The following is a 26163-nucleotide window of genomic DNA, read 5'->3' as shown; positions in this document are numbered from 1 at the left end:
GAAGCTGGACTCTCACTAACATCTTTTAGGCGGAATGAAATGATTCTGCAGAGCGGCAACTTAAAAAAAAACAAAACAAACCTGGAGCACAATCACAGGCACAGGTCAGGAGGTCAAAGCTTGTTGATATTAACCGTGTGTTATCAGTGGTGTGAAACAAAGAGCAGGCTGTACACACCTTTATCAAATTAGTGTTTTTATAATTAAATGCAAGCAAAGGAGTTTAAATAACTATTATTTTATAAAATCCTGGTAATATAATTGCTATTAAAAGAATGTGGGAGGTTCACACATCCACTGCAGGTTGAAGTTTAACGAGCTGCAGGGGAAGAGTTAAAGTAGCGTTCGATTCCAAACTGAGGGGTCTTTTGTTCTGACATTCAGTCATGGGAAAGGAATTTAAGACCACATCTTCTTGATTGATGACCAGTAACCTGTTTGCATGAGTGTGCTCTGTTAAAGCACCTTTTCTTTAGGTTTCAGTTTTCAGTCCTCTGTTAGATAACCGGAGAAAATAAGAGGCAAAAGAGACGTTGCAAAAATATTTTCCTGTAACTGCAGCAAATAAAGACAAAAACATATTGGGGAGGCGACAACAACCCAAGAGAGGTTTCAGGAAATTCTGCTAAGTTCTGGCTGGATTTTCTGCACAAGAGACCAATCTCATGTCTGGAGTAATAAGGTATGATTGAAAGACAGGAACGTCTTTCAGGTACAGCTAAAATCTACCAAAACCTTTATCAGAAATGTGTTTTTGTTGTTTGGAACCTGATCATGGAGTTATGATCAGTTCAAGAAACCAGTCAGATTTCATCCAAACTGTTGGGAGAGAAATGTGTTTTGCCTGGAAGGAACTGAACTTGAACTTTTTGGCTCTAATTTCAAAAAGTATCATTGACAAAACATATAACTGTTGCAGTGGGCGTCACCAAATGAACACCAGCACTGAAGCATGGTGGGGGCAGTGTCATGCAGGGGGTTACCTTTTTTTAAAAAAGGTTAAACACAAACCATTCAGGTGTTTAGATGCAAGGTCAAAGATGAAGATAGATTTTATTTTTCTGCATCACTGAGACTCCAAAAACATCCAAATAAAAAAAACTGACTTTAGGAGAGGGAAATGAAAGTTTTGGGACAGCTGAGTCAGAATCCAAAATAAATAGTGTTAAAATATCTGAGGACTCATCTGAAGAGGACTGAGGAAAGGAGCTCTTATTTTGGAGAACATTTCAAACAGAATGTTCAAATAGTGTGAAGTCAAGAAGACACAGCAGGCTGATGGGCTTCTTAGAAAGACTGAAAGACAAGACAGTAATAAAAATATGTGCTAGCAAATTATTAGCATGAAAGTATTTGCATTCATGCAACTAGTTTATGTTTTTTTTATATTTCACCTTTAAATGGTTTGTTTTCCGGCAGAGAAGAGACATTTAGGGTGCGTTCACACTGCAGCCTGAAGTGACTCAACGCACCCTAAAAGATTGAAAAAGTTGTCAAAATAATACATTTTTTCATAAAATGCTCACTTAGAAATTCTGCAACAGAATTTCTGCAACAGGATTTACATTTTTTTTTGTAGCTTACAAAACAGGTTGTATTTTGACATATTTCATAAATGTTGATAAATGTTGATGTTCTGTGGAAGGAAATGTGTTTCTTTAATCTAAAACCAAAAAGTGGAAATACAGTTGTGGTTCTTTAAAAGAAAGAAAAAAAATCTTAAAATAACACACAGAGCAATTTAGATATACTAAACACCTGAAACATTAAATGTTTAGCATGAAGAGTAATCCAAAATAAAGCCCTAAATCTATGTTTAAAAAAGGAAACCCAACACATTCAGGCAATGACATGAGCTAGACCCAAAAACAAGCGAAACGAGGACCTCTGGTGGCTGAGAAAGGATAAATAACAAATCTTACAAATTGAACAACAAAAACAATTCAAGTCAGAAATACTCCAAACCCCAAAGGGAAATTATTTGCTTTTAATTCATATTATCCAAGTATCTTCAAAGAGTTGTTGTAGATACAGATGGCTCTGGGCAGGAAAGATCTCCTGTAGCAGTCTGTATAACAGTGGCTATGACAAAGTCTCTTGACTGAAGATACGCTTTTTCGAGTTTCATAGAAACTCGAAACTTTTGGAATCTCTATAGGTTCCACATCTGCCCCCAGAACAAAACCAGCCCTCCTTATCACCTTCTTTATCGTCAGCAACGAAAAAAACATCTAGCTACATTTCAAGTCACGAGCCATGACACAAGCCTCTGGAAAATGAACCCATTTCACTTTTACTGACACGTACGACCTTTATTTTAGAATGTATCAATTTCATCCAGAAATATAGCAGTTGGATTCATTGACAAACTGCTCCTTACTTGAACACATATAGCAGCATTTATATTTAACACTACAGGACATGTAATAATAATAATAATAATAATAATAATAATAATAATAATAATAATAATAATAATAATAATAATAATAATAATTCCCTAATTACAACCTTGATAATAAAAAAGACATGATCTGTGTTGTACTGACTGACAAATATTAAAAGATTGTTAAGATTGGTTTAAAATAGTTCCATCTGACTTCCGGTTATGGCGCTGAGGTGAGCAGACGCATTGAACCAGAGCTCCCAACTCGGTCGCTAATTCCCCGTTGCCAGAGCTGAATTAACCTTCTAAGACTGATTATTTTATGATGGAAAGGGGAAAGGCATCGAAAAGTAACGTTATATCAAAACAGACAGACGAAACAGGAAAGAGAATTTCACTATTTGACGAAGGTGTATGACCAGCAGATGGCTATGGAAGGGCTTCAGGCTAGCATCGGAGCTATCCACTAAGAGATCGCAGCTATCTGTGCAGACGTGAAGGAAGAGCTGTGCTGCTTTCGTGACGACTTCTCCGCCGACATGAAGAGGGATTTAAGAAGTTTCCAAGAGGAGATTAATGGAAAACTAAACGAAATTGTGTCGGACATAAAAGAGAACCAAAAGAGAGCGGAGGAGTCGTTACAACGTGTGGCAGAAATGGAGGAGTGGACCGCAGCGGCGAAAGAGGTGCCGTCTCAAACTATAAATAACCAAGACAAAATTCAAGCCAAACGGACTGATTTAGAAGCACGCTCACGTAGAAACAACATCCGTGTGTACGGGATTCCGGAAGACACGGAGGAAGACAACCTGTTGGAGTTTATGGACGGTTTCATTAAGACTGAGCTGTCGCTCCAGGATATCGATTTAGCTATACAGCGCTGCCACCGGGCTCTGGGTCCCAAACCGCCGCAGAATGCGAACCCCCGCTCTGTGGTGATCTCCTTTCTGGCATTCAGAACCAGGGATTTGGTGCTTCGTGCCGCGTGGAAGAAAAGAGAGATTCGACTCATCCAGCAGCGGGTTTATTTCGACCAGGACTACCCGGCAGAGACCCAAAAGAAGAGGAAAGCTTACGCCCCCATCAGAAAACGTCTGACAGAAAAAGGTCTCCGTTTCCAAACCCCACCGCCAGCTAAGCTCCGTGTGTTTTTTGACGGCGGCACGATCACGTATAATAGCGCGGCGGAAGCCATGAAGGACCTGCAGAAGAGAGGTCTCGCTCCCGATTGCAATAGCAACGATGGTTCCCTCCTGACGGCGCCGATGGAAAAATTGGACAGACCGTCCTGGATGACGGTTGAGGCCAAACGACGGAACACCGACGCACACGGAGAGAGAGCGCGAAAAAAACTCAGCAGATTTCATCTTGAGGCTGGAGACGCAGCCACTTTTTCAAGCTAAGCGCCGCTCCTTAAAACCCATGCGAAATAATAAAAAACCCATAAGGAATCACAGTGATCTGACCCATCATGTGGACTAAGATATGGTTATTTTTGTATAAGAGACACTGACAAACATTATTATAATAATTCTTCGTTTAACCTTCGCTAATGTTAAGAAATACGTTACAGATTAAAAAAAAAAGAAGAAAAGTAGATAATACATGACTGTTTTGGGAGCCGGTTTAAGGGCTCTGACTGCACTGAGATTCTACTCGTACGAGGTATGTCAGTCCGCCCCCCATGAGAAGAGTCTCATGGGGACTTTTCTCTTCACCCAAGACTCCTCAATGAGTCGTTTTGTTTTGGAAGTCGTTCCTGTTGTAAGGTTAGAAGTTTCAGGTTCTTTGTTTTTTGATTTTTATAAATGTTTTACTGTTATGGTCACCTTGGATGTGTAAGTTAGAGGGATTTATTCATTTAAAGACGTATGTTCGAAAAGCAATATACATTTAGAACTATTAATGTTCACGGGTTACAGAATCCAATTAAAAGAGGGAAGCTTATAGCTAAGATGAAGAGAGAACAGCAACAAATAATCTTCTGGCAAGAAACCCATTTAACAAAAGAGAACCATGAAAAATTAAAGAAAATAGGTTTTAAAAATACATTTTATTCCTCCCACTCAAATGGACACACTAGGGGTGTGGCAATATTAGTTGCAAATAATGTGGACTTCCAGGTATTCAAACAAATTACAGACAAAGAAGACTGTTTTGTTTTGGTTAGGGGAACACTAGACTCAAATGAAGTAACTTTACTTAACGTATATAGACCTCCAGGACATGACAAAACCTTTATTGATAAAATGCTTGATCTCATATTGGCTGAAACATCTGGTGTTTTGATATGTGAAGGGGATTAGAATGCACAACTGCATCCTTCCTTGGATTCCTCAAACCCTTTAAAAAAAATAAACTCTGAATCTGTATATAAAGAAAATGATTAAAAGGATTGGCTTATTTGATGTCTGGAGGAATTGCCACCCATTGGCTAAGGAGTTCACCTTTTTCTCTCACCCCCAAGGCGTTTACTCAAGAATTGACTATTTTTTTCTATTCAGAGCAGACAAGTACAGGGTCCTAAACTGTAGTATTGGTACTAGGGATGTGTCAGATCACTCAGGATGTGTCAGACGAACCTCGGAGGTTCGTCAGGATTGTTCGTCAACTGAGAAGCAAGCTTCCCCGGCTGGGGAAGTTAGCAAACATGTTTTTTCATCTGAGTTTTGCCATTGGCTACTTAGTTACTACTGGGATGAAGAAGCTTTGCTTTAAAGTTTTCCCTGGTAACGATTCAGATGAAAGTAGCTCTAAGGAAGAGAGAACCGAGTCACAGTATGATGCATTTGACTCCTTTCTGTTCGAACCTTCCCCGGCTGGGGAGGTTCGTCAGGATTGTTCGTCAAATGAGAAGCAAGCTTCCCCGGCTGGGGAAGTTTGCTTCTCACAGCACGATTCTTCTTCCTTGCTTTTTGAACCTTCCCCGGCTGGGGAGGTTCATCAGGATCATTCCTCAACTGAGAGCCATGAAGAGAGCGCTGACCGAGAGAAAGTTTTGAAGAAAACAGAAACAGAAATCGTGTGTTTTCTGAAAATAATATGGGGACTTTTGTTATTGTTGTTTGTTGGTTTGTGTTGCTTGTGCTGTTCATTTTTAATTCTAGTTTCTGTTTACTATCGTGATTATTTGTGTTTGTTATTTTTTCTATGGGTTGTCCGTGTACTTCCTTATGGAAAAGTATGGAAAAAAACTATGCCAATTTTATCAGTGTGAAGGAGACAGTTGTGCCCAGACAGTTGAAGCCACAAATTGAGTCATTTCTCAAAAATATATGTGAATGTCTTGTGTTATTGTCGTTTTTTTGTTTGTGTTGCTGGTGCTTTTCATTTTTATTGCGATTTTTTTTTTACTGTTGTAATAATTTGGGGTGGGTATTTTTTCTATATATTGTTTTTATACATCTATGTACATATATAAAAATATATAGGTCAATATAGAGCATTAATCTATCAAGATCTATAAGGAAGCTCAGAGGGGACAAGGTTTTCTCTATCATGGGTCCTAAGTTACGGAACAACTTGCCTTTGCAGGTTAGAGAGGCCCCTTCACTGTCCACTTTTAAAGCTTGTCTTAAAACCCATCTATTTTATTTGGCTTTCAACTCCAGCAGGATCTAGTTTTAAATTGTATGTTTGTTTGTTTTTATTTCTTATTGTTATGTTGTCTTAATGTACAGCACTTTGTATCAGCTGTGGTTGTTTTAAAGTGCTTTATAAATAAAGTTGGTATGATATGGTATATATATATAAATATACCATATATATGCACACACACACATATATATATACACTTTACACACTGGTACACTAGTGTGTATATATAGTATATTAATCCAGTGGTTCCCAAACTTTTTCTCCTGCGTTCCGCCCAGTGGTTTCCAAATATTTTATGGGCAACCCCTATGGATTACAAATAGCTGTGTGGTTGAATGACGTGTGGGAGGGAGGAGAGAGGATTCTTACAGACTCCCTGTCCCTGAAGGGGTTGGGGTGGTGACTTTTTTGGGGGTGAAATGAATGTATGTAGCTGAGCATAGACAACAACATCACTAGGTCACTAGGTGACTCGTAAAAGCAGGTTACCAAATGTTAACAACGGATTAAACAGTTTTAACTAATGATAAAAGTGACAGAGCAGACAGATATGGGAAGTGTGGAAGCCCCTACTGTATCAAATTGACAGAGGAATAACAGAGAGTTGGCCATTCTAAGGTAAAAACCCAGCACATACAGCGTGCAATGGCATGGCGACCCCCCCTAGGTGACGCGCCCCACAGTTTGGGAACCTCTGCATTAATCAATATATATCTAATGCTATTTTAAGAATAGCAAAACAAGATTATTACTTTAAACAGTTGGATAGACAAAAATAATATTAAAGGTATCTGGAATATTTTAAACAGTGTTATTTGAAAAAACTCCAGGCCTATTAGTTTTCCTCAACTAAAACTACTTGAGGAAATGTTTACAAACATTGGAGATAAAAATGTAAATAGCATGGAAGAGATAGTTCATAATTTTAATAAATATTATACAAGTGTGGGCCCTAAATTGGCTGAAGAAATCCTGAAGAAATTTCAACAATAGTTGAAATTTCAATAGTTGATATATTGAAATTATATATCAATTTCAATATATATATCAGTGACGTGCGGTGAGGTACTTTGCTGGTGAGGCGCTGACGTATATAGACACCATGCATGTTATTGGACGTATGGAAATTTCGCGCAGGCGTACAACGCTGGAAAGACAATGAAACAATGAAAAGAATGTGCATTTCTGTCATTGGTGTGAAGATCTGGAATAAAACAAAGAATTTTACCCATATATTAAACATTTGTTTATTTGTAATTAATGCTTTTAAAACAACTTAATGTTTCAATAGTTGAAACTATATTGAAATTTCAATAGTTGAAATTGTATATACACTATATATATACTGCTCAAAAAAATAAAGGGAACACTTAAACAACACGATATAAATCCAAGTAAATCAAACTTCTGTGAAACCAAACTGTCCACTTAGGAAGCAACACTGATTGACCCGACAAGGGTCCCCGTTGTCAATCAGTGTTGCTTCCTAAGTGGACAGTTTGATTTCACAAAATTTTGATTTACTTGGAGTTATATTGTGTTGTTTAAGTGTTCCCTTTATTTTTTTGAGCAGTGTATATGACAAATAATGTTTTGGAAATGTGAAGATGCTGAGGTGCAGGCTCCCAGTTGCAACATTTTTTTTTAAATATTACATTTTTAATCGACCTGACCCAGAACTTTGTCATCACCATCTGACAAAAATAAATACTGAATAATTTTTAATGACCCTATTAGTGATATTTTTACTCATTTTACAGACAAATGCTTCTCAAGAAATAAATATTATTTAAAACAACAAAAAGTCCATCTGACGGAGTTGACACTGCATGACGGAGTTGACACAGAACTGAAGGTGGTGTCAAACAAGTGAATAAAATGAAAAAATTGGTACATGTGAAGTAATGCAATTATTGTAAAATACACTGAAATGAATTAATTGCACATTTAAGTGAGATTTGACATCAATTTCACTGAAAGAGTCAGAAAAACTGATGGAGTTGACATCTGACGGAGTTGACAAAAAGCCAAACTACCTTAACTTATATAATGTTATTCTGAATGAGGCCATATTGTAGCTCATCAGGTCCATGCAATCTTTACATTTTACTAAAATTAAGCTTTAATTTCACTAAATTTCATCAAAGTTTTTTAAATTGTCAGTTATGGTGTTGATACATCATGGTTGTGACAAAAAACTTAGGAATAAAAAGAAGAAAAAACTAAAGAATAACTTAAGCTAACCAGAGATAACTAGCCCTCTTAGCAAAGGAAGAGAAAGGAAGAGGTCATGGGGTCCTCAGAAGTTCTGGTGCCCCCCAATAATGCCTGTTTTTTTTACATTATTTTCATTTCTGACGGTGTTGACAAAAACTAAGGACAAATTTCAATGGAGTTGGAAAATATATAAAAAATATTTTTAATTCAATTTATTGATACCTTTATAATTATTTATATGACTACTTATACTTAATTGTCATAATATATAATGTTTGCATTTCTTTAATTATTTTAAACTATTATAATGTATTGAGTTCTGCTCCTGGACAAGGGCTTTTACAGACATCATCCACTGACTACAATGTTTAAAATAAAAAAATATTCAGCAAATAACATTAAAATATACATTGTTGTGCTCTAAATTACGGAAAAAAATTTCGCTGGGAATTCCGTAAAAAAAACAGAAAATGTACTGGCAGAAAATTACCAGGACATTTTCCGTTTTTTTTTTTTACGGAAAAAATTTTAACTAAAATACTGTTAAATTACGGGAAACTTCTGATGGAAATTCTGTTAAAAAACTGAAAATATCCAGGCAAAAAGTTACCAGGACATTTTCTGGGTTTTTTTCTCTTCCAGAATTTCCGTTTTTCTTAGCAACAAAAATTAATTCTAAGGCCCCGTTTACACGACAACGATTTCGGGGGAAAACGGAAGAGTTTTGTTGCGTTTGTAGTGTGCATTTACACGAAACCACCGAATGTTTTCTCTAACAACGGCACAGATTGAAAACGGGTTCCAGACCAGCTCATGCATAGTATGACGCAAAACATAGCTGCTTCCTACAATCCACAGAAGAAGAAGAAACTACTCACAATGCTGGTGTTACTGTTTCCCCATCAGATTCGGTTCCCTCAGTGTCTCTTCACCGCTCCGCACCGCCCAGATGGCAAAATACACGGCTGCTTGTTCAGCGCTCTTATCTAGAGATCTACGGACCAGGACCAGCCCGGCTCCAGAAGAGTTTAACAGGAGGGGCATCGACTTATTTTTGGGGGCAAAATGAGTCTACGTAGCTGAACATAGACAACAACACCAGCAGCCTACAGGCTACTTGTTAACAAGCTTAACGTGCTGTATTGATATCAGCTAGTCATCTTTTAGCTATCATCACCTGCATCCAACAGCTTTACTCAACTCAGTCGGTTAGTTCGGGGGAAAAACTGTGCCAAGTTATTTACGTTTTGCTGGTTTGCTGCCATGATTCTAACACACACCTGCGCAGCAGCAGCATCAGGTCTCCTTCGCTACCTCACAGGTGTAAACCCAGCGCAAGCGTCTCAGCGTTCATGTTGCGTTTGAAGGCGGCTCGGAAAAACAGGTTACGACTTGTTAGCGACGGATAAAACTGTTTTAACTGCTGAAAAAGGTAACTAACAGAGGACACGGATATGGGACGTGCGGGAACTCCTATTTTATCAAATTGATATAGGAATAACAGACTGTTGGCCATTCCAAGGTAAAAACAATAAACAGCTTCCAGTCCGGGGCTCGCTACAGACACCGTGAAAGCTCAAACAAGGTTTTTCGGCAAAGTTATCCCACTTTTTCCAACTGCATGCGCCCTAATCAGACGCACACAATGCGTGTTCTCTCACGGAAATCCACAAGCCTTCAAGTACAACTTTTTTTTAAACACATGCGCACTTTCAAAGTTTCAAAGAACCTAGCACCAACTAGGCGCAGCGACACGTTTTCGATGTGCACCGTTACTGTGTAAACACAGATCGTAATCAGAACGTTATCGTGTAAACGATCCAACAAAAACGGAACAAAAGTGCCGTTTTTGTTGGATCGTTGTCGTGTAAACGCCCCCTAAGTCTAGAGAAAATGTAGTTGTAGAACACGAAACACTTAGTTTGAAAATAGCTTATGCAAAGTGATATAAAAATAAAACCATTCGACAATTTGCAGATTTTATTTAGCAATTTAAGACCATAAATTGACGTCATCTAGTCTTTATAACTAAAGACTAATAACCTCGTGAAGGACGGCGTCACTTGCAATTCCCAGTTTCTTGTAGATGGTGCAATACGTGATTGGAGACGTGTCTGGGATAGGCTTCACCATGGCAACAGTTTGGTTTACTTGAAAAATAAAACAAGTCATATTTTAGTTCATGTGCTGAATTACAATATTACATGAATTCAAGATGGCAAGACAGTGAAAATTGACATATCACGACATGCTAACTAGCTTCACAGTTAGCTTATCTTAGAAAGACAGACAACTTTAAACTTACCTCTGAGTACATCAGCTGTAGGGTCTATACATGTAAAAAAGTCCTCCATCTTCATCTATGTCCAACCGAGATTAGAGAATTTGCCAAAAGAAAATCTTATAAAAGTACAGTAGATAAAAGCTTAGTTAGGCTATTACAACTGAATTAACCGTTAATCAGGGCAGTTAAATGATCTCTGGTGTTGCAGTTAGTGATGTGCGGATTGACACTGAAATATCGATTCTTCCGATACCAGAACTTAATTTTTTAAAATCTGTTGTCAGATCCAAGGATCAATACTTTCAACACTTTAGTTAATGTATTTAATGTATATTAAATACATTAACGTTAATATATTTTACACTATAACATTAATATATTTTACACTATAATTAATATACGGTCTAGAATACAGACTTTAATGGTTTGGAAGACAAAAGTATTTGGAAATGTCCAATGTTTTTTTTTTTTTTTTATCACAAAAGGCAGTAAAAAGCCAGAATTTCAGTTTTAGGTTAAGCAAATGTTGGTATATTTGACATAAACGTTTAAATCATGGAAAATATTTTGATGGAAATTCTGGAAGAAGAAAAAAAACAGAAAATGTCCTGGTAACTTTTTGCCTGGATATTTTCAGTTTTTTAACAGAATTTCCGTCAGAAGTTTCCCGTAATTTAACAGTATTTTAGTTCAAATTTTTTCCGCAAAAAAAAAAAACGGAAAATGACCTGGTAATTTTCTGCCAGTACATTTTCTGGGTTTTTTTTTTACGGAATTTCCAGCTGTATTTTTTTCCGTAATTTAGCAGGTTTTTTCCCGTAATTTAACAGTTTACTATGTTTAAAATTTAACATATAAAAGCTGTTAAATTACGGTGAAAAACTGTTAAATTACGGAAAAAATTCTGCTGGAATTTTTTTTTTACTATGTAATAGGCCTGTCGCGATAAACGATAAATCAATTAATCGCACGATAAATTAAACCTATCGACCTCATTTTAATTATCGGCTTTATCGTCTCTTCCTGCTTTTTTTCTTTCTGTTGATGACACTGAGTGAAAAAGACTCACCTCGGGTGCTTTCCACTGACCCTCCCTCATTTCCTTAGTGTAATGTTCAGCGCACACTACATGAGTTGTCGGCCAACTGTCGGCCCATTTTCAAAACCTGAGACCACACATTAGCCGACAGAAATCCTAGGTATAACGGTTCGATCGGGTTCGTCGTGCCGTGTGGTGTCCAGCCACATGGGCACAAAATAATGGCTACAAGTCCAGTTAACTAATTTTAAAATCAGGTATTAATCAATGCTTTACTGGAATCTACCTGCAATGCATGTGGCTAGAGTCAGCGTAAGGTCCTGACTGAATGAAAATCATTATAACCTATTTATGTCACGTTAACTTAAAACAGCTGAAAACTTACCGGGTTTATCAACTGCAGTAGCAATTTGGCTCCAACTCCTCTCCTTATCATTTCTATATTCTTTGCACGAAATGTTGAATAAACATTAATGTTTCCACAAATCATCTCCGATGTTCGCTGGACTTCGGGTTGCGCCGTTTCAGCTGTTTGGGATTCCCCTCGTAATTTCCCTTCAGAAAGCACGAAGGAGAATCCGCGCTTTCTGTTTGGCTACCTGTCACATTTAGTGTTAAGCTCCCAGTCGGGGAAAACCCCTGATTTAGATCGACGATCTACCGTAACACACCACACACTGCAGGATGATCGGTCACGAAATCACCAGCGACAATCTTAGATCGGCCAACGTTCTAAGATAATCGTAAAGGGAAAATAGGGGCAAAGAATTGTGTAGTATGAACTACTACCTTAGGAAGTGGGATGTGCCCATCTTCTCTATTTAAATCTAGTGATTACTGAAGGGCAATATAGTATACAGACTTCATAATCTGCACTCTTTTGGTTGAATGCAGTATTTATTTCCACTTTGGTTTTATGTTGTTTAGTTTTTATTCAAGTACGTTTTTTGTTAATGGAGACAGAATACATTTTATTTTTGTTTCTGGTTGTTTTGTTTGTTTAGTTTATCATTTCAAGTGTTATGTTCTTTTGAAAATAAAGTGTATCTATCTATGGCAGAAAATCGCATGCATTATTACATAATTTCCACTAAATCAGTGTCAAAAGGTCTTGAAACAATATTATCGTTTATCGCAATATTTTTTAGACAACTAATCGTCCAGCAAAATTTATCGTGACAGGCCTAGTAATGGCCAAGCGCAGCGTGCTGCTGATGTTCACTCACTCAGAAATGAACATGACAGATTACAAAAGAAGTGACATGGAGCTATTTCAGCTGTCATTATATAGTAGTTTCAATAATTAAACAAGAATGTATTTAGTAGGGTTATTACTTTACTATTATTTTTTTTTAGTTTGCAACTCCATTTTCACATATTTTGTATATTTCTGCTTATATAGCTTATAGTAAACGAGAATGTTGTCTTAATGTACTTCTGAGTTTAAAATGAGTGCATCAGAGTACATTGTGTTCTTTTTATGAAGCCAAGATATGGATTACATTTATTTTTTATTTAAGAAACAAATAAACTGTCTTTGCACAAAGTATGGGATCTGTATTGCCAATACCAACTTAAATTTTACTCGGTATTGGATCGGAAAGAAAATCTGTTGTATCGAACATTAATACTATCTCACTGACATTTTGGGAGCTTTCCCATTTGGATTGTATGGTGTCCTAAAAGGGGTTACAAACATGATGAATAAAATATTGTTCAAACTAATATTAGTAACTTATAAAGTAAGAATTTGAAATATAAACCAAAAATTTTAATATTTATCATGACATTGAGCTAATCAATGTTGTCGATTCTAATCTCATTGTGTGGAATACCAGCCATTTCAAATCACACATCAATAGAAATTTCATGACATGTCAGTAAGAGGTCCCACATCTTGCATCAAGAAGATCAGAATAAGAAGGTCCATAGCAGATGGAAACATGCCAAGAATGATCTTGATATATAAACTGATATTGTCTCTGAAATACTAATGTTGTCTCTGAAATTGCTGTGTTAAATGTCAACGGTTTAAATATTAAATTATAATTTCCAGTACACTCTGCCAACTTATACAAGAGTATAAGTTCATGTTTTTTTGTTTTGTTTTTTTCATTGACAATAACACAAAGGATACCATTTGGACATAGTCTGTTTTAATTATCTGAAGACATTTCATTAAGTATGTGATTTCTCTTTTTGTGCTTGAAATAAGAACATTTTACTTATATAAAATAAGTTTTAGACTTGAAGTTTGATTGGTAAATATTGATATCTTAGATTCTATTAAGAAAATAAGTAATATTTTCTTAATATCAAGCTTTTATATCTTACTGAGTTAATTAAGTACACAAACACTTAAAATAAGAAAAATATTCTAACATAAACCCCTCTTGGTGAGTAAAATTATCTTGTCAGAAAGAAAACAAGAAAAAAATCTTCTTAATTTAAGATATTTAATCTTACTAAGAATTCAGTTTTTGCAGTGTAAATATTTAGTTAAAAATCAAGTGCTACATAAACCCAGCCTAATGCCAACAACAGAGGAAGACACTGGATTCATGAGTGTGTGCTCTCATTACCTCTAGTCGCTGTGAACATAAAACAAAACAGTCCATTTTATGCTTATGTTCTGCAAAAAAAGGTTAATCCAACTCTTAGGTCCAGTTACCAAGAGCTTGAAATGTTCTGTGATCAGTTCTTGTGCTTCGCAAAGGTTCTTGGTGCACCAGGTTTGATGAGATGACCAATCACGTTTAAACTTCAAAAGGCTCAAATTTTTCATGGATTCCCAGTCATTCAGTTCATTAAGGGACTTGAACCATCTTGGTGGAATGTAAAGCTGCTTCTTCACCTTCGTCTGCGTCGTGTCAGTCGACCTCGTTCAGGGTTTGAGCCCAGGAAATCTCTAAACAAAGAGAATGGAAACTCAAGTTTAACACAGAAACACTTCATGTTATAAACATACTTTTTACAAAGCGCTTCTAAATTACATTACAGCAGCACATCACCTTTCTCATCAGCGTCTCACCAATTGCTAATACCTCTCACAAACAACAACATTGAGTAATTTTGATGAATTCTGACAGATAAAAAATCTACACTAGGAGTGTGTCAATTGCAGATTTCTGGCCAATCTTTAAAAATCTGACTTGTCAATTCTGATTTTGGCCGATACTGATGGTCGTGTCTGGATATTGCTAAATGCAGAAAACGTCAGTGGGTTGACAACAGTGGGGTGACTATTGATAACTGCAAACATGGAGACATGACTTGGTGGGCCGGTCTATCAGTCAAACGTCTCTAACAGGAGAGGAAAGCGGTTGATTTTTAGATCTTTGCTGAGGTAGATAAGATCAGTGGATGAAGTCACTTTCACATGTATTGGCGGATCACCAATCTTCAAAATTAAGGATTTGGGGAAGATTTATTGGTGCACTCCTAACATACACAATACACAAATATTTTATTTTGAAAATAAAAACATACACTGATTTTTGCATATTTGTTAAAATAAAGTCACCATGTCATGATTTTATGTTATGAGACGTATAATTTGTGAAAATAAAAACTCCTCCACTCCCCCTCAGCTACTATTTCCATCTGAAGAAATCCATCACTCCCAACCAAAACCAACCAATCAGAGACAGGATAGTCTTAGCACTGTCAAACAACCTCTTCATGCTGTCAATCAACTTACCATTACAGGAAAACCGTTTATCCACTGTCATTGGTGTCCAGGCTAACTAGCCTTAACATTTATCCTTAACATTCATGAGAGGTTCCGTTAGCTGCAGCGTAGCCAAATGCAAGAGATCAGGGAGAAGTGGGATGAGCAGCACAAGAATTTGTGAATGACACGCTAAGACCTGCCTCCTGGCTCTGACTGTTTGAATTCAGTTAGCACTGGCTAACAGAAGAGCTACATTTTTTCACAGATTATCTCTCATGCAATATCACGACACAGTGACAGCTTCAACAAATATGTAAAAAAATATAAGTTACATAGCATTGCATTAGACATTATTAGAAAGACACATAACAAAACATGCCTGTTATTGTAGAAAACACCACACACTACTTAATTTAAACTAAAGATTTAACAGGTTGATTAAAACAAAGACAAATGTACGCACCTATTATAAAGATGCCTAGTTGCTTTCCAGGAAAAGTTATAATCATATAAGGAGAAAGAAATATAAACACCAAAACATGCAAGTCTTCCAATAATTAAATCAATTAGTTGGTTTTTTTTTTACAATAAAATGAAATAATTTGTTCTGACAACAAATTTAGAACAGTACTATTTATATAGTTTTTAAGATAAGCTACAATAACCGATAATGAGTTTGCAAGCAGGCATTTCAGTAAAAACTCCCAATTGGATTTTTTTTTTTTTTGCAAACGTCACTTTTATTTAGTCTCAGTGATGTTTGTTCCTATTTCAGAAATAGGAAAATTAACTATCTGTATGTACAATCCACAATGGAGTATATGCCACGGACTTCCGTTTTAGCACTTCCGCATTTTTTGCCACATAGAATGGTTCCGATGCACAGGCAACAGTATGTTAACAGTGGCTCCTCAGTCCTGCAGGACTATTAATGATGCCTATATAATTATTCAGACGTCCTGAAACGCTTAAATGGATTTAAGCTGGATGTGTCAAAACTTCACAATAACTTCGAAGGTAAGTTAACAAATCGTTTGTATTCATCATGATGCCTCATATCTCTGACGTAGCTAACAGGGACAAGCTTACAAAGATGCTATGTAAATGTTAAGTGTTTTGATCATCTGTGCATTGTGCAATCTACATATCAGATAGATAAGATATATATCAATATAAACATATATAGATCTGTCTATATGGACCTTACCACAGGTTAAGGTCCATATAGACCTTACCCTACGTAAAATGGCTAATGCCCATTTTACGTCACAGCGCAGCTATCACGTGGGTTACCGGCTCACAAACTCATTCTAATGTATATTGTGGACTACCAGACCGACAGAAAGTTTTCGCGTCAGGACCCGAAAAAAAATGGTTCTCCATCAGTGGGGTATCTGTACAGGCGATGTCAGGTATCTTGATCGTGTTTGTGGAACTAAAATTCAGATTTCCAAAATCTGAAACGGAAAGCCTTGCTTGGATCAAAGCTTGTGCAGGACCGCATTCAACCGTCGTAGGATCGGTAAGAACAAAGGAGTGTCTGCTGGCGTATTATTGCTTTGCTTTGTGCTTAGTGAATGAAAAAAATAAAGTCAATAATAAACATCCATTATGAAAACCTTTTAGCCAAGTACAGCATAATGGTAGTACCGATACAACTTCTACACCTTGAAGCCTGTCTGTTACAGTCTTACGTTAGCTGAACAGATCAATATGCAATGTGTACCGTATCTGATATACATTAAAGATTTTATTTAACCTGAAAAGGCTTTTTACTAAACTGTAATCGTGTTAGCCACCGAATGCCGTGTATAAGTCCTAGGCACATTCAAACCCTCAAAACCATGAATGCTCGACTTACCCAGCCTTGCAAGAACAATAGCCATCAGTGATCTTGTCCACAGCTATATTTATGCTGAGGGTCTGAGGATCTGCTCTTTTCCTCATCGACTGGTAGCATTTAGCTGCAACTCGCACAATGTTGGAGGCATTGCGTGGCTAAAACATCTTGACATGGTCCAAAAAAGATGACATGAACTTGTTGGTTCCCTCGTCCATTGTCGTGGCTGATATTTTGTGAAAATCCGGCAGAAATGCTAAACAACTCAGAAATACTCTGCAGAGTCGGTCTTTTTTTAATCTTTATTATAGTTGGAGTTGGACAGGAGTTCTGTTTGATGGCTTCCTGGAGGAAGAGATTGGCTGAGCTAATGTTGCCAACAACTTTTCTCCTGCTATTAACTTTTTTGCTTTTCTTTATATAAAGTATTTCTATCAGTTGCTCTTATTCCATTTTGTATAGAGTATTTGTTTATACAGTATTTCTTTTATTTTTAATGCTTACCTGGTCAGTTGAGGTGGAAATGTACATCCTTTTGATTACTGACAAATGTCAGAACTACATGGACTGAGCTGGTTACATCAGATCAATCTGAATCTGCATTCTTGCAATTAAAATTTCTTGTATCCTGACCGTAGTGCTCCCTTATACAAATCACAGAACAGATGATTGAAATAAAGGCATTTTTTGAAAGTATTTTCTGTGATTTTATTATAGAAATTGAGGGCAGGAGGAATCAATTAAAATCAAATCTGGTATGAAAAAAAATCTTGTATCATCCAGCCTTATTCAGCATATCAAATTATATGACTAACAACATATTACTTACTACATTTCTTTGCTGGCATTACCTAAGTGTTGCATTTTAACATCTCACTTGAATTCCTGATCTACATGCAAATACTTGATATAACGTAAACACTGAGAAAAGGGGAACAAGTTTGTGAAATGTAGAGATTCAATTTTATTGTAGGTACAAACAAGATAGCAAAATGAACAGTGAACATATAATATACGTCCTAGCAGCTAATCAGACATCAGACTTGTGTGCCTTTACTGGTGATGAAAACTCGTCACTCTGGAGGAGAGGAAGACCGGCTCAGCCCCGTCCAGGATGACAGCAGTGTCAGGTAGCCAATAAAGTCTGCAGGTAGATTTTTGCATATCTGGTGCTCCAGTTTCAAGATCTTAGTTTAACCAAGTACAGTAAATAAAAAGTCAAGTACTATAAATAAAAAGTTAGTACACGTTGTGATGATCCGGCAGACCGTGGACTGATGGATGCCGTCAGCTGGTCCAGGTGCTTGGATCCAGTGGAAAGGTAATGGGCACAGAGGCTCAATCATGGCTCAGAAACACATCACGAAGTGTTACGATGCAAACCTGGAAAAATAAAGAAGAAAAAACACTAATAAGTGTCCGTGCATTTAGCTGCACAACATAATCAAAACTAATAAATCCTCAGCTTTTTTTGAGAGTTTTGCTTGAAAATAAATTTACAATATCTCAGGAAATTAAATGTTTAAGTGAAATAGTTCTGGTATCACAAAGAAACTGCAAAAAAAAATGTTTCAGAGTTGTAACAACACTGAAGTTACTGAGTAAGATTTAACTTAAATACTACTTAGAAAATGCATGTTAAAATCTGAATACTCTTGAAAGTGTGCAGCTGAAATTAATTTAAACTACTAGCAGGCAAAGCACAGTGTCCGTCTAATATCTGCACCAACAATAATGCAAAAAATGATGCATATAAGAGGCATTAGTTTATAAAAGTCGAGGCAAACCTAAATTTACTATTTTAAAAACAAAATGCAGTCATAACCTCATTTTCTAAGCAGAATCTCAGAGGGGAAAAAAAGAGAAATTACGTTGTGTAAAGCAAGAACAAATTATACCAGCCATTATGAAACAGCAAAGGTAGATGTAGTATTTTCAGGATTTGGGAAATACGTGATTTGTACCAATTGTTCTGTGGGTTTTTTATGTGGGTCGGTGCCACTTAAACGGCTGTAAAGCGAAGGTTTTGGACCTTAATCGACTAACTAGTTCGGGCTGAAGTGTTGCTGCCCTCGGTTGTTCTTAAATTACCGCGCTCGGTCTCGCTTCGACTGCATGTTAAATGTATTTTATATAATTGTCACATAAAAAAGCTAAAGAGTTGCCTAAAAATAATTTCATACTCCTTATAACACAAACATCAACACACTATTGACTTACCTTTAGCCGAATCGCTGCCTCTGTTCTCAGCCTGTTCCCGTTGCAGTGGATTTCCTCCGGCATTATTTTCCTCCAACAAATTATTCCAGTAAACGAAGAACGTACAGCTCCCCTTTAACCTCCGTCTTCCCATTTCTGACGCTGGATCTTCAATATCCTCAAGCTTTGAAATAGCAGGCAGCTACAAACCGGGTGTTGGCTCTAGTGGCTAAGTTTTGGCTATAGTCCGCTGTTGCCTTGATATCAGCAGGAAAATGAAAAAAAAACTAAGCACTGGATGGTACCGGCTAATTACTGGACACAACCACACACCACAAAACTCGGTTGTTGTACCAGTAGCTCACAGATATTTTAAGTTTTGCGTCTTTTTCATGGTACAGATCTTGCAGCTTTGGGTAAAAACAATAGGAGCAAGCAGGACCTGGAACCAATCTATGCGGCATAAATTCAAACGGAAATACGTCACCACCTCCCGTGGCATATACCCCATTTATATCAGGCAAGAAGCTTCTGACCCATTGTAACAGTTTATCAACCTAACTAATCTCAACATGCCTGATTAGAGGCATGTTGAGATTAGGTGGCAAACACGAGCCGTCCCCACCCCATTCTTACATCGTCCCCTGGTCTAACGGTTTCCCTCCGCCCCCACATTACGTTCGTTCGTCTGTCCCCTGGTCTAATGGCTGCTCCCGCTCTCCCCAAGTTTACGTTCGTTTGTCGTTCGACCCCACCATACTTCCCACCACCAGCTCCAACTACCCCCCAACTCCAGGCAACATTTCCCATATTCTAAAACCCCAAGCTTGACATGGAAAGTATATTTACCGAAGTTAAATGGCCACCTGCTTTTATGTTAACAACCGGGACATCAAATCATGTTTAGCTAATAAGAACTGCAGCTTGATATTTTTAAAAAGCAGGATTGAGACATAAGTAGCATGACGCCATGAACGGTTAGCTTTCACACGCTCAGTTCAGTTTGACTTGAAAAATGGCTGGTACTTTGAATTCGGTAAAATACATGAATAGTAATGCAGCAATCACCGCGTTTTACTTTTATAATACACAAGCAAACACAGCATTGTAAAAAATAATATATACCTTTTCTGTAAACAAACAAAAAAAAAAAAATACTGCAAAACAGTTTGCAATTATAGACTGTGCCAGGAGTCTCACGAAGTCAACTACAAATATTTCAAAACATAATTCACAGAAAAAAATGTGTTTTTATTTATTTTACTTTACCAAGGAGGTGGCAGAAAGTGGCAGAAAGGTAACTCCATCTCTTAATCCAACCGAAGTCCAAAAGATATATGTTCCAGGGTCCGGTAGCGACCTTGAAATGTCGTCTGACCAGTTTTCGCGCTTCTTGTTCCCATGATGCAATGCGTAAAATGGAAAATACAGTACAAATACCTGTAAAACTAAAAAAACGGAAAAATTCCTTCAAATTTCTACAGTACATTTACCCGTTTTTTTACAGTTTTTTTTTTACAGTGTATATAAAATGTACAGGGCTGCACAGTGGCGCAGTTGGTAGAGCTGTTGTCTTGCAGCAAGAAGGTTCTGGGTTCGATTCCCGGCCCCGGTCTTTCTGCATGGAGTTTGCATGTTCTCCCTGTGCATGCGTGGGTTTTCTCCGGGTACTCCGATTTCCTCCCACAGTCTAAAAACATGACTGTTAGGTTAACTGGCCTCTCCAAATTGTCCCTAGGTGTGAATGTGTGTGTGTGCATGGTTGTGTGTCCTGTGTGTCTCTGTGTTGCCCTGCGAAAGACTGGCGACCTGTCCAGGGTGAACTCCGCCTCTCGCCCGGTACCTAGCTGGAGATAGGCACCAGCAACACTCCCGACCCCACTGAGGGACAAGGGTGTAAGAAAATGGATGGATGGATAAAATGTACCCACATATACTGTTAGACAACATAGCAAGGATGTTTTGATTTTACTTTCCAAAGCAAACAACATTAATTCAGTTTTAGGAGCAGAGCCCTTTTGTGGAGTCACTTAGACTCTGAAGTTTTGTTACAGAGTAATGACACCCAAACTCCTCAAGCAGACCAACAACACATATTTGGACATTTGGACACAAAAAAGAAAAGGGCATATTCTTTTGCGATTGCAGCTAAAAGTATTTTGGTTTATATTCCTTTCCGCTTTCCACACACTGAAATTATGAACAACTCTCTAAGCAAAAATAAGTTAAACTCGGACGGATTGGATAGAAATTGTCTGCAAATATCAAATCTAATTCCGTACCACAGATTCTCATTTAAACTTAGATTTGGACTTTGACTAGGCCATGCGAACACATAGATATAAGCTTTGATCTAAACCTTTCCTGTGCGGTTCTGGCCCTTTAGCCTCAAACAGGTATTTTTTTTACAGTTGCCTCATCCTTCATGCATCTCTCCATCAACTTTGACTAGCTTCCTTGTTCCGGCTGAAGAAAAGCATCTCCAAAGCAGGATGTCACAACAGTAAATATGTGCAAATCAAATTTACTGGTCTAACATAGAAAAGCCCCTATGAAATACATTTAAGTTTGTCTGTAACGAGGGGCAAAGTGCGTGTGGTGGATGCTCCTACCACCACCACATCGTGTCAGTATTATTTCTTTATTAGTATAGCTTGTTATTTCATTTAGACATATATTTTCTAATGGGTGCACACTTTAGTTGATGTCTGTCTGAATGGTTCATTTATACTTGTGTTTTTGTTTGAGGTGCCACGTATAGGAACCAGCTGGTGGAGGAACCTGGGGCAAACCATCTACAAATTGTTGAAAGCATGAAGGTGGAGACTTCAAATTGTTTTATTTAATTTTGTCACTTTCACTTATTGTTTGTGCTAAGTTAAAGTTAGTTTGCTTTATTTCTTTATAGAATGTTTTGGTTAATTTTGTATTTATTTGTTGTTTTGTTTGGTCAGACCTCCCCCTCATGTGGTAGATTTAGGTCAGTGGTCCCCAATTGGCACAGTTTAATAAAAAGTGTCTTTGCATAGTGCAACAATTGCTTCTAACAATACAATTAACAAGCTAAAAACTCAAACTTAAATAAGACTTCCGTACATTTCAACTCAAAACAAAATGTAAAATATCTGTGCCATAAAGGTTTGCCTTACAGGCAAAAATCCCTCAACATTAAATAAGAGTCCTTTCAGTCAATGTTTTAGCAAGTAATTTAGAACATGCAACATCACCAACCAAATCAGTGTTTCTCAACCTTTTTCAGCCCAGCACCCCCCTAGCCTTTATCCAGGTCCCTCACCGCCCCCCAACAAAGAATTTGTAGGCTACTTTGCACCGACTATTATTTTATTATTAATATTACTATCACTATTGTAGATGTTTTGATTTTTATGCTTGTTTCTGTATTTATCATCAAAAATAATTTCCCAGAGAACAAAAAAGTCATGGGAATAGAAATTATTTTCACAGGCGTCTACAAAAAATGCAACAAACATTCAAGTTAAAATTGGTAGGCCTAACAGCAGCCAATCAGTGTGGAAAAATATTCTTGTTCTTTGCCATTTTCTAGTTGTTAAATATTGCATAAAATGACCAGATAAAAGATGCACAACATGCAACAAACTCAGTGCAAGTTTCCCTTGCACTGAGTTTAACAGGCTCCGCCCCCTCCCTCTCTGCTGTGCCGTAGCTCTGCCGTAGGCCCCGCCCACCCACTCTGAACATGGGCTCTTTTGGATAACTGAGTTATCCAAAACGATAACTCAGTTATCGTATGCTTGAGAGACTTCTTGAACCATTAAAAAGGGAAGTTGAGTTGATGCTTTCCCTTGGGATTATTGAGGCATCCCAAAGCGAGTGGTGGAATCCAATTGTTCTTGTCCCTAAGAAAGATGGCACAATAAGGTTTTGCATTGATTTTTGTTATCTAAATACAGTCTCAAAATTCGATTCTTATCCAACACCACGAATCGATTATCTTATTGGGAAGCTAAGCAAAGCAAGATATCTCGCCACCATTGACCTTTCCAAAGGATATTGGCAGGTATCCTCCAGGTCCAAAGAGCTGACGGCTTTCAGAACACCATGGGGCCTTTTCAGTTTGCAGACTATGCTTGTGGACATGCCCATGTTCTGCTAAACGGAGAGATAAGCAAACCATTTGATCCCACCAGGTGAGCTTGGTGTGCAGTGACACGATGTCAGAGAAATGAAATGAATAAAATGCTAATCATGCAGAGCGGAGCTTTTTATCTGCTTATCAGATGTACCCGGTAAACTTTCAACAATTTGCAGCAAATATTTTCTTTCAAAGTAGAGTGGCTTTAAAGTTCATAAAAGTGCCAAACATCTACAGTGTTGCGCCATTTGCAGCACCTGGAAGTGATTTGTTAGTATGAACAATTGTTTTTTCTTTTTTTCTTTACCAAAATTGCAATTCAAGCACGGTGCAAGTTGCTCGATGTAAACAAACAACAGAAGGAGTAGTTTCCATTTCTAGGCCTGTTCAGATTGTGCAGTGCATTCAACCACAGTGCAGCTCTGAGTTTGATGGTTTTAGAAGGTTGCCGTTTCCTGTTTGACCTCTAGATGTTATTCATTAAAAATCTGTTAACATACATACATTTATTTTTGTACTTATTTTTAGTCATTTAAATTTATTTAACACATCTTTACAGAGCACACGTCTTCACAGTACTTCCTGTTTTATTGATATTTTCTTTTGTCCTGCCAGTCACTTTGGAGCTGTTGAAGTTAAGAACCTCATCTTTCCCAGAGTGAACCGCCTGACTGTTGTTCTTGTTATCAAGAATAATAAGTAAGATTTTTTTTCCCCATATCTAGTTGTTTGCTATAGTTTGTTCATTTGCTCTTTACTTTGTACATGCTAGTTTTACTCTGAGTTTGTGTCTGATAGTTATATACCTCTATGTGTATTTTACGCTCATAAAATACTTCAGTGTTCAGTTTGTAATATGAAATGACAAATTATTTAATAACTAGTTTGAATGTGTAATAGTGATAAATAATACACCAAGTGTAACTTTTTCATTTGTGCTTGTCTTGTTCTCAGTGCAGCTTGTAGCCATGAGTCTGAAGGATTTACTAAACGTTCTGAATCCAAACATTCGTCTCCACTGCCATTCAGTGACTCGGTAAGTTCAACCTAAACATAAATCAAAATCAAATCAAATTTTATTTGTATAGCACATTTCAGCAGCAAGGCATTTCAAAGTGCTTTACATAATTAAAATAAAAACAGGAATAAACAATGAGAAAGAGAAAGAGATAAATAAAAAAAAATGATAAAAACATTAAAACCCACACCCCTTTAGGATTTCAGTTAAATGTCGTTTAACTGGGATTCTAACCCTCAGGGACTTTAGTCAAAAACACCGTTTGACAGGGACTCCAACCTCTAGGTTTTTAGTTGAACACCGTCAACTGGGACTCTAAACCCCGTAGATCTTTAGTTAAACGTCGTTTACCTGGAACGTTTTCCGGGGGGGCTTTACATCATTAAAACGTAGCAAAGAAATAAAAAGAAATTAAAAACATTAAAGAGATTTTTTTTTAAAAAAAGATAAAAACATTAAAATATTGCACTGTAATCATTTTAATCAAGACATGCCTTCAGATATTAATGTAACTATGTTGCATTTGGTCTTTTACCACAGATCCAAGATACTGGAGTGTATAAAAACAGGAACAACCACTGATGCCTGTTGGACTTAAAACTACAAGCTGTAAAACTACAAGCTTAACAACTTAAATACATGTAAAAATTGTTTTATTACCATTTGTAATTTGTATTTTATAGGTTGTGTTTTGTGTTGCAAAGTAGCTTATGAAAGTGGATTTTGACACTTATTCAAATTAAACCAGATTATTCAATGTACCTTATTGGGATTTTATGGTATCAACAAAGTTGTTGCTCATTATGAGGTAGAGAGAAAACAATGCATTTTTGAGGCCATTACTTTAAAATCACTTCTCTTGTCACAGAAGTACCACAAAATATCTGAATGCAACTTTAAGTCCATCACCCAGCCCTAAAATACAGTTAATGGAGGTTCTACAAAAACACACTAGGTTTTTTATTCTATATGTATCTTTTGCACAGTTATGTGGTGGTAATAGGAAAATGGTTTATTCATAGTTTTTTCAAGGGACTAAAATGTAATCAAATGAAAATATCTCCATAATAAAAAAACTTAGCATTCTACTCTTTAAGTTAGTCTGATACGTTACCTACTGTAACAAGACATTGATTATTGATTAACCACTTTGACATCCAGACAGCAAGTGTCTTTCTTTCTTTCACAGGCACATTTTCAGAGTTCAAAGGTTGTTGATATTAACCGTGTGTTATCAGTGGTGTGAAACGAAGAGCAGGCTGTACACACCTTTATCAAATTAGTGTTTTTAGGTGTTTTGTTGTTTGGAACCTGATCGTGGAGTTATGATCAGTTCATAACTCCACGATCAGATTTCATCCAAACTGTTGGGAGAGAAATGTGTTTTGCATGGAAGGAACTGAACTTGAACTTTTTGGCTCTAATTTCAAAAAGTATCATTGACAAAACATATAACTGTTGCAGTGGGCTTCACCAAATGAACACCAGTACTGAAGCATGGTGGGGGCAGTGTCATGCAGGGGGTTACCTTTTTTTTTTTTTAAAAAAAAAGGTTAAACACAAACCATTCAGGTGTTTAGATGCAAGGTCAAAGATGAAGATAGATTTTATTTTTCTTCATCACTGAGACTCCAAAAACATCCAAATAAAAAAAAAACTGACTTTAGGAGAGGAAAATGAAAGTTTTGGGACAGCTGAGTCAGAATCCAAAATAAATAGTGTTAAAATATCTGAGGACTCATCTGAAGAGGACTGAGGAAAGGAGCTCTTATTTTGGAGAACATTTCAAACAGAAT

The 26163-nt window shown here is 37.0% G+C and overlaps 2 long non-coding RNA genes across 2 annotated transcripts; one reads left to right on the top strand and one right to left on the bottom strand.

Moving 5' to 3' along the window:
• Positions 1–17976: 17976 nt before the first annotated feature.
• LOC145549501 (uncharacterized) lies at positions 17977–20093 on the bottom strand. The gene is made up of 2 exons (XR_014085480.1): positions 19257–20093; positions 17977–18419 (listed from the first exon to the last, which is right to left on the bottom strand). It is a non-coding gene; the product is annotated as an uncharacterized LOC145549501 (long non-coding RNA).
• Positions 20094–24270: 4177 nt separating this feature from the next.
• LOC145549372 (uncharacterized) lies at positions 24271–25026 on the top strand. The gene is made up of 2 exons (XR_014085321.1): positions 24271–24385; positions 24908–25026. It is a non-coding gene; the product is annotated as an uncharacterized LOC145549372 (long non-coding RNA).
• Positions 25027–26163: the final 1137 nt, after the last annotated feature.

Source organism: Poecilia reticulata, chromosome 20 (genome assembly GCF_904066995.2).
Source record: "Poecilia reticulata chromosome 20, P_reticulata-male-v2, whole genome shotgun sequence".
In the NCBI taxonomy this organism is placed as follows: Eukaryota; Metazoa; Chordata; class Actinopteri; order Cyprinodontiformes; family Poeciliidae; genus Poecilia; species Poecilia reticulata.
This window is presented reverse-complemented; position numbering and strand designations above follow the sequence as displayed.